General features: G+C 41.6%; 1 non-coding gene across 1 annotated transcript; it reads left to right on the top strand.

Moving 5' to 3' along the window:
- Positions 1-193: 193 nt before the first annotated feature.
- LOC115896725 lies at positions 194-296 on the top strand. The gene has a single exon (XR_004056624.1). It is a non-coding gene; the product is annotated as a small nucleolar RNA U13 (small nucleolar RNA).
- Positions 297-6825: the final 6529 nt, after the last annotated feature.

The following is a 6825-nucleotide window of genomic DNA, read 5'->3' as shown; positions in this document are numbered from 1 at the left end:
AAACAAAACAAAACAAAAAACAATGATGTAACACTAGGTAATGGAAAACTGATGTAAGATGTTGCTAGATGTTTTTCTTAAGTTTGAGAAGTAAGACATAAAGTTTAGTTATACATTTTCCCAAGCACATATCCTATATCTAGATACATAATTAATGCACAGTTGAGACAGTCTAGTTTAAAAGGCATAGTAGGTGCTTTTGTAGGCCATAAGGATGATAATTTGGTTTCATGCTTATGTGTGAGATATGCTTGCCTCAAACCTTGTTACAGCATCATCACATTACCTGTTTGATGTAAAAAGTAAAAAATAGAAAGGTGTAAATATATAAATAATTTTTTGGTACAATGAAAATGGCCAGAACCAGGGGATGATCTTAAACTAATCACTTGGATAACTTTTAGGCTGGTGCAAAAGCAACTGTGGTTTTTGCCATTAAAAAACAGTGGCAAAAACCACAATCATGGCTGGTCTTGGTGGCTAACGCCTATAGTTCCAGCACATTGGGAGGCCGAGGTGCGTGGATCACCTGAGACTGGGAGTTTGAGACCAGCCTGACCAACATGGAGGAAGCCCATCTCTACTAAAAATATAAAATTAGCTGGGCCTCCCAAAGTGCTAGGATTACAGGCTTGAGCCACCGTGCCTGGCCTTTTTTAAATTTTGAGATGGAGTCTTGCTCTGTCACCAGGGTAGAGTGCAGTGGCATGATCTCAGCTCACTGCAACCTCCGCTTCTCGGGTTCAAGCGATTCTTCTGCCTTAGCCTCCCGAATAGCTGGGACTACAGGCGCACACCACCACGCCCAGCTCATTTTTGTATTTTTAGTAGAGACTGGGTTTCACTATGTTGGCCAGAATGGTCTCGAACTCCTGACGTTGTGATCCACCTGCCTTGGCCTCCTAAATGCTGGGATTACAGGCGTTGAGCCACCGCGCTCAGCCTGTCTTAAATAAATGGGTGTCTTGAGAAGAGGGACTGTCTTATATTAAAAGAGAGTTAAGATATATAATCAAAATCAGTACCTGTCCCTAGGTTGGACCCTGGTTTAGGCAGACAGGCTACAAAGAACATTCTGAGACAACTGAGAAGATTTGAATCTAGACTGAGTATTAGATGAGATGAAAATACATTGCCTTGTGCCTGTAATCCCAGCTACTCAGGAGGCTGAGGCACAAGAATCCCTTGAACCTGGGAGGTGGAAGTTGCAGTGAGCTGAGACTGCACCCCTGCACTCCAGCCTGTGCAACAGAATGAGACCCTGTCCCCCCCCCAAAAAAAAAAAAAAAAAGAAAAGAAAATATAATGTAAGAAAATGGAAAGAAAGATTGTTAGCTGAAAAAAAAGCATGTTACAAAGCAATATGCACAGTGTGCACCCATTTAATTTTGGTTTTGATTTTGTTTTGTATTAATAAGATAGGGTCCCACTATGTTGCCCAGGCTGGTCCCAAACTCTGGGGCTCAAGCAATCCTCCTGCCTTGGCCTCCCAAAGTGTTAGGTTTATAGGCATGAGCCATTGTGCCCAGCCATATGTTCTCATTTAGATTAAAAAATGAATAAATAAATGTGTATAGAATAACATGTAGAAGGATACCCACTCAAGTGTTACTATCTATAATCTCTGGATGTTAGAAATATTTTATTTTTCTTCTTTTGCTTAGCTGTATTTTAAATTTTTCTACAGTATTTATGTAACTACTTTTGTAATTAAAAGAAACATTAAGATTACGAAAAATAAATGTTGTAACAAATGTCAACTTTAAAAGGGCTGGCAACACTTCCTTATTAATAGACTGTGTTTAAGCTGTCAGTGGCTAAGATGTTTTGCAAGTTGTCAGTGTTGGTATTTTTCTGAAGTTTTGGACATACTCCTTCTGAGTCTGTGTGCCCACTGTATTTCAAAACACCTTTAGCATCAGCGTTGGGAGAACAAACCAAAATCTTAAAAATAAATAGCTGGGCGTGGTGGCTCACACCTGTAATCCCAGCACTTTGGGAGGCTGAGGTGGGCGGATCACGAGGTCAGGAGATCGAGACCATCCTGGCTAACACAGTGAAACCCCGTCTCTATTAAAAATGCAAAAAATTAGCCGGGCGTGGTGGCAGGCACCTGTACTCCCAGCTACTCGGGAGGCTGAGGCAGGAGAATGGTGTGAACCCGGGAGACAAGGCAGAGCTTGCAGTGAGCTGAGATCGTGCCATTGCACCACTGCACTGTAGCCTGGGCGACAGAGCGAGACTCCATCTCAAAAACAAACAAACAAACAACAAAACAAAACAAAAGATAAATAATAAATTGTTTTTTTTTTTTTTTTTTTTTTTGAGACGGAGTCTCAGAGCGAGAGCTCTGTCGCCCGGGCTGGAGTGCAGTGGCCGGATCTCAGCTCACTGCAAGCTCCGCCTCCCGGGTTTACGCCATTCTCCTGCCTCAGCCTCCCGAGTAGCTGGGACTACAGGCGCCCGCCACCTCACCCGGCTAGTTTTTTGTATTTTTTAGTAGAGACGGGGTTTCACCATGTTAGCCAGGATGGTCTCGATCTTCTGACCTCGTGATCCGCCCGTCTCGGCCTCCCAAAGCGCTGGGATTACAGGCTTGAGCCACCGCGCCCGGCCAATAAATTGTTATATTTTTTAGCAATGACCAAGGACATACAGGAAAAAGCAAATCATTTTTACAGTAGGATTCCAGTGTGACAGCTTTAGGAGGTCATTTCCACATTCAAAGCCTCTGTCATGGAGGAAAGAAAAAAAAGGGCAGCATTGTGTGTAGCAAAAAATTCCAACTGGGTGTGGTGGCTCATGCCTATACTCCTAGCACTTTGGGAGGCCAAAGCAGGAGGATCACTTGAGGCCAAGAGTTCAAGACCAGCCTGGGCAACATAGCAAAACCACGTCTCTACAAAAAGTATAAAAATTAGCTGGGTGTAGTGGCCTGCACTTCTGGTCTCAGCCACTTGGGAAGCTGAGGTGGGAGGATTGCTTGAGCCCAGGAGGTCAAGGCTGCCGTAAGCCATAATCATACCAGTGTTCTGCAGACTAGGGGACAGAGGAAGATTCTGTCTAAACATATCAAACATAAAAAAAAAGAAAGAAAAATTCTGTGCTGGTAGTCATCTCCAATCCAGACCTGCCATTCGTTGTTGTTGTTATTGTTGTTTTAATGGAGCGGAAGCTGAGTGCGGTGGCTCATGCCTGTAATTCCAACGTTTTGGGAGACTGAGGCGGGCCAATCGCTTGAGCCCAGTAGTTTGAGACCAGCCTGGGCAACATGGGGAAACCACATCTCTAGTAAAAATACAAAAATTAGCCGGACATCATGGTGCATGCCTGTAGTTCCAGCTACTTGTGAGGCTGAGGCAGGAGGAACATTTAAGCCCAGAAGGTCAAGGCTGTAGTGAGCCATGATTGTGTAACTGCACACCAGCCTGAGCGACAGTGCTAGAACCTGTCTCAAAAAAAAATAAATAAATAAAAATAAAATGGAAGGGGAAAAGTGGAGAAAAGCAGACTAATTTAAGATATATTTTAGGGATCGGTAGACAAATCCACATGCAAATGGAAAATAATATAGTTATCATGGAATTCTTTAATTTTGCACACATTTGATTTCCTTACTTCATGAGCCAGGAACTGGGAAGTGCAGCATAAGGTGAGTAGGAAAATGAGAAGTCTGCCTTCTTGTTTACTTCCAAAATAACTAGAAGAGGAGAAGTCTGTCTTCCAACATAACCTGTTAAGTGTTACCAAAGTACTGTGCATGCATTTGTGGTTGTTAAGTACTGGTGCCTTAATGCATTTTCATCATACAGAATCATAGCGTGGCATCCTTGTTAAGCACGATATGTCATTTTGTTTGGTTCCTTTCTCCAGGACTCAAACTAAAGACAGCCAAAAAAGCAAGCAAGCATGCAGCTCTCTTAAAACTTGAAACTAAACAGAAGTTTAGATTCCTCTCTTTTTTCTTTAGAAGTTTAGATCTGGGATGGCATCTAGAAGCCCCCTCTTCCCAGGCCTCTTGCCAATCTTCTTGTACTTAGCCAGAATAAACAGTACATGTCTAACCTGGGCATTCCTACTTAAGTTTCTATTTGTGTGCATGTGTGTGGCATGGGGATGGGGGACGTGGGTGTGGGATTTTGGAGCATGAGATAATGCTTGGAGAAAGGAGCCCAGGGCAATAACTTGTCTGTCCTGTGTTAAGGGTGTCATGGATAAGCTTGATTTGAAAGTTATATAGTATTTGAGAAGTACTCTCCCAGTTCAGAAATACTGCCACTTCTCTTATGCAGTTAACTCTTTATAAGAACTATTCAGATGATGCTTTTATTATTATTTTTTCTTTTTGATACAGAGTCTTCTGTCACCCAGGCTGGAGTGCAGCAACACTGTCATAGCTCACTGCAGCCTTGACTTCCTGGGCTCAAGTGGTCCTCCCACCTCAGCCTCCTAAGTAGCTGGGAATGCAGGCATGAGCCACCACGCCCAGCTAATTAAAACAATTTTTTTGTAGAGACAGGGTCTCACTTTGTTGCCCAGGTTGGTCTTTTACTCCTGGGCTCAAGCTATTCTTCTGCTTTGGCCTCTCAAAGTGTTCAGATTACAGGCGTGAGCCACTGCACCTGGTCTAAGACTTGATTTTTGATTCAGAGATGGTCCAGTTCTTCTCAGTTTGCTATTTCTGTGACTTCAATTGCTTTCCTTGGGTTCTCTGTTTTTGTTAGTCCCCTTACTAGTAACATTCTCTATATTATCTTTACACCTTTCATTTAAGATCCATAATTATGTTCCAAAAGTTAATTATAGCTCAGAAACTCCCAGGCTTATGAGAGAAATTTACTGAACGGAGAAGTTTATTTCTAAAGATAGAGTCCAGTGATTTCTGGCAATTTTATATAACTTTCTTCCACCTCACCAAAGGACATGACTAAAGAAAAAGATCTTTGTGAAGCAGTCATGCATTAGCTTTCCCATTAATTTAATTAGAGCCTCTAATACATAGGAAAGCGGAGATGACTAAATAAAATAACTCTTCCTTTCCTGCTTCCAGGGTGATCCAAGAAATTTCTTTCTCCCCATCCAAATCAAGGGTTGATGACACTGCTGTGATTGATGCCTTTTGTTCCCAGACCAAATTGTTTTTTATAGCCTACCCCCTGCCAGCAGTTTCCAAAGCGCCACTGCCATCAGCTCCAGAGGGAATCCCTTCCTCAGGCTTCCTGGGCAGCAGCTGCAGGGCGATGGCAGGGAGCACAGAATGGGAGGAGAAAGCAACGTGCAGACAAATGGGCAGCTAATCAGACCAACAGCCCAATCACTAGACCCATAAAAAAATTCCATTCCCCACCTCCACTAACCTCATCTACATTTTTTTGGCCAAGGTGGGGAGAATGCTCCTTGAAAAGTTATGCTTCATACGATCTATCAAAGCAGGCTCAAATTATTGCTCCCCACACCTTTTTCTTTCTCAAGCCAGTTGTGCTTGTTTAGCCCAATAGTTGTCAAATCACTACAGACCTTACAGATACTAAAAGGACAATTAGGGAATATTATGAACAACTTTATGCCAGTACATTAAACAAATTAGATGAAATAAACAAAGCCTTTGAAAAATGCAAACTACCAACAGTGTGTCAACCTAAAGCACAATTTCTGGGTCTTCCTTTAAACTTTTTTTCAAAGTTTGTTATCTCTCTCAGTTTTCAGGATTTTTCATTTTAAAGCAGCCTTACTGAGCTTACTTAATTAGCATTCTCAACTGTTCTACTAGGAACTGGTTACTTCTCAACACAAGTTATCTAATTGTGGAGTGGAGAGGGTTAAGCTATTTTATAAGAATAAGCATCTCCATCTTGAGGGGAAGGATAATACATCTTAATCAGGATTTTAAAATCCTGATCCTTCTGGGCAGCCTCTATGTTGAGGCCAGAAGGACAGCTTCTCTGAACTTTAGTGTTTCTGGTCCTAGCCAGTGTGAGAACATTTCAAGGAGTCTTTAACATATATATGTGGTTAGAGTCTTCTTGTACCATAAAATGGTTAGACAAGGACCAATATAAAGCAGTCAGTCTGCAATGAGGTTGGAGCTTTAGAGACAAGCACATCCTTTTCAGTGGTGCTTGCTTTTATAATGTGTCATTTAGCAAATGGACCGTGAAGAATTCGTCATGCCAAACTCCTAACCATCTGATGACTGGGTACGGACTAAACATCTCAGATGAAAATGTTTAGACTTTAAGCCTTCAGTCTTTCAAAGCTCAATTAAAATGAAGTACTATATCTAATGGGACTCTTAAGTTCTAGTTTAACTTAGCCTGTTTGCAGCTTTTATAGATACAGGTTCAACATGTAAATGGCAAACCATTATCAATTCCTTTATGCTTCTCAGAGATGATTTAAGAAAATGTAATATTTGAAACTGTTGTCATCTTTGTGGTGAGAAACAAATATGTATCCTAAATTAAATTAAAATGTAATATTATTAGGGTATTTTCCCTTTGGTGAAATCATATTATTATATCTTTCTGTTGCTAAAATGGAAGGTGCCAACCTGAACACACTATTGTGTGTAGGAAGTCAGACTCTTTGTTTAGCTTCCTGTAGGTTCTGGGTGCCCCCGTGCCCTCCTCCTTCAATTCTTCGATAGCTACCTGGCTCTAAGGCCTGGCTTTAAGTTCTCCTAAGCTATCTGAGCTGGCCTTTTCACTGGATTCCCTACCCTTTTCTCTTCATGTAGTGCTTTTTTCTTCTTCCTCTATTCTTTTTAAAGCCTCTTCATCTTTTTTCCTGCCCTTAACTTGATCATTTCCCTTTATATTTAGAATG

Source organism: Rhinopithecus roxellana, chromosome 3 (assembly GCF_007565055.1).
Source record: "Rhinopithecus roxellana isolate Shanxi Qingling chromosome 3, ASM756505v1, whole genome shotgun sequence".
In the NCBI taxonomy this organism is placed as follows: Eukaryota; Metazoa; Chordata; class Mammalia; order Primates; family Cercopithecidae; genus Rhinopithecus; species Rhinopithecus roxellana.
This window is presented reverse-complemented; position numbering and strand designations above follow the sequence as displayed.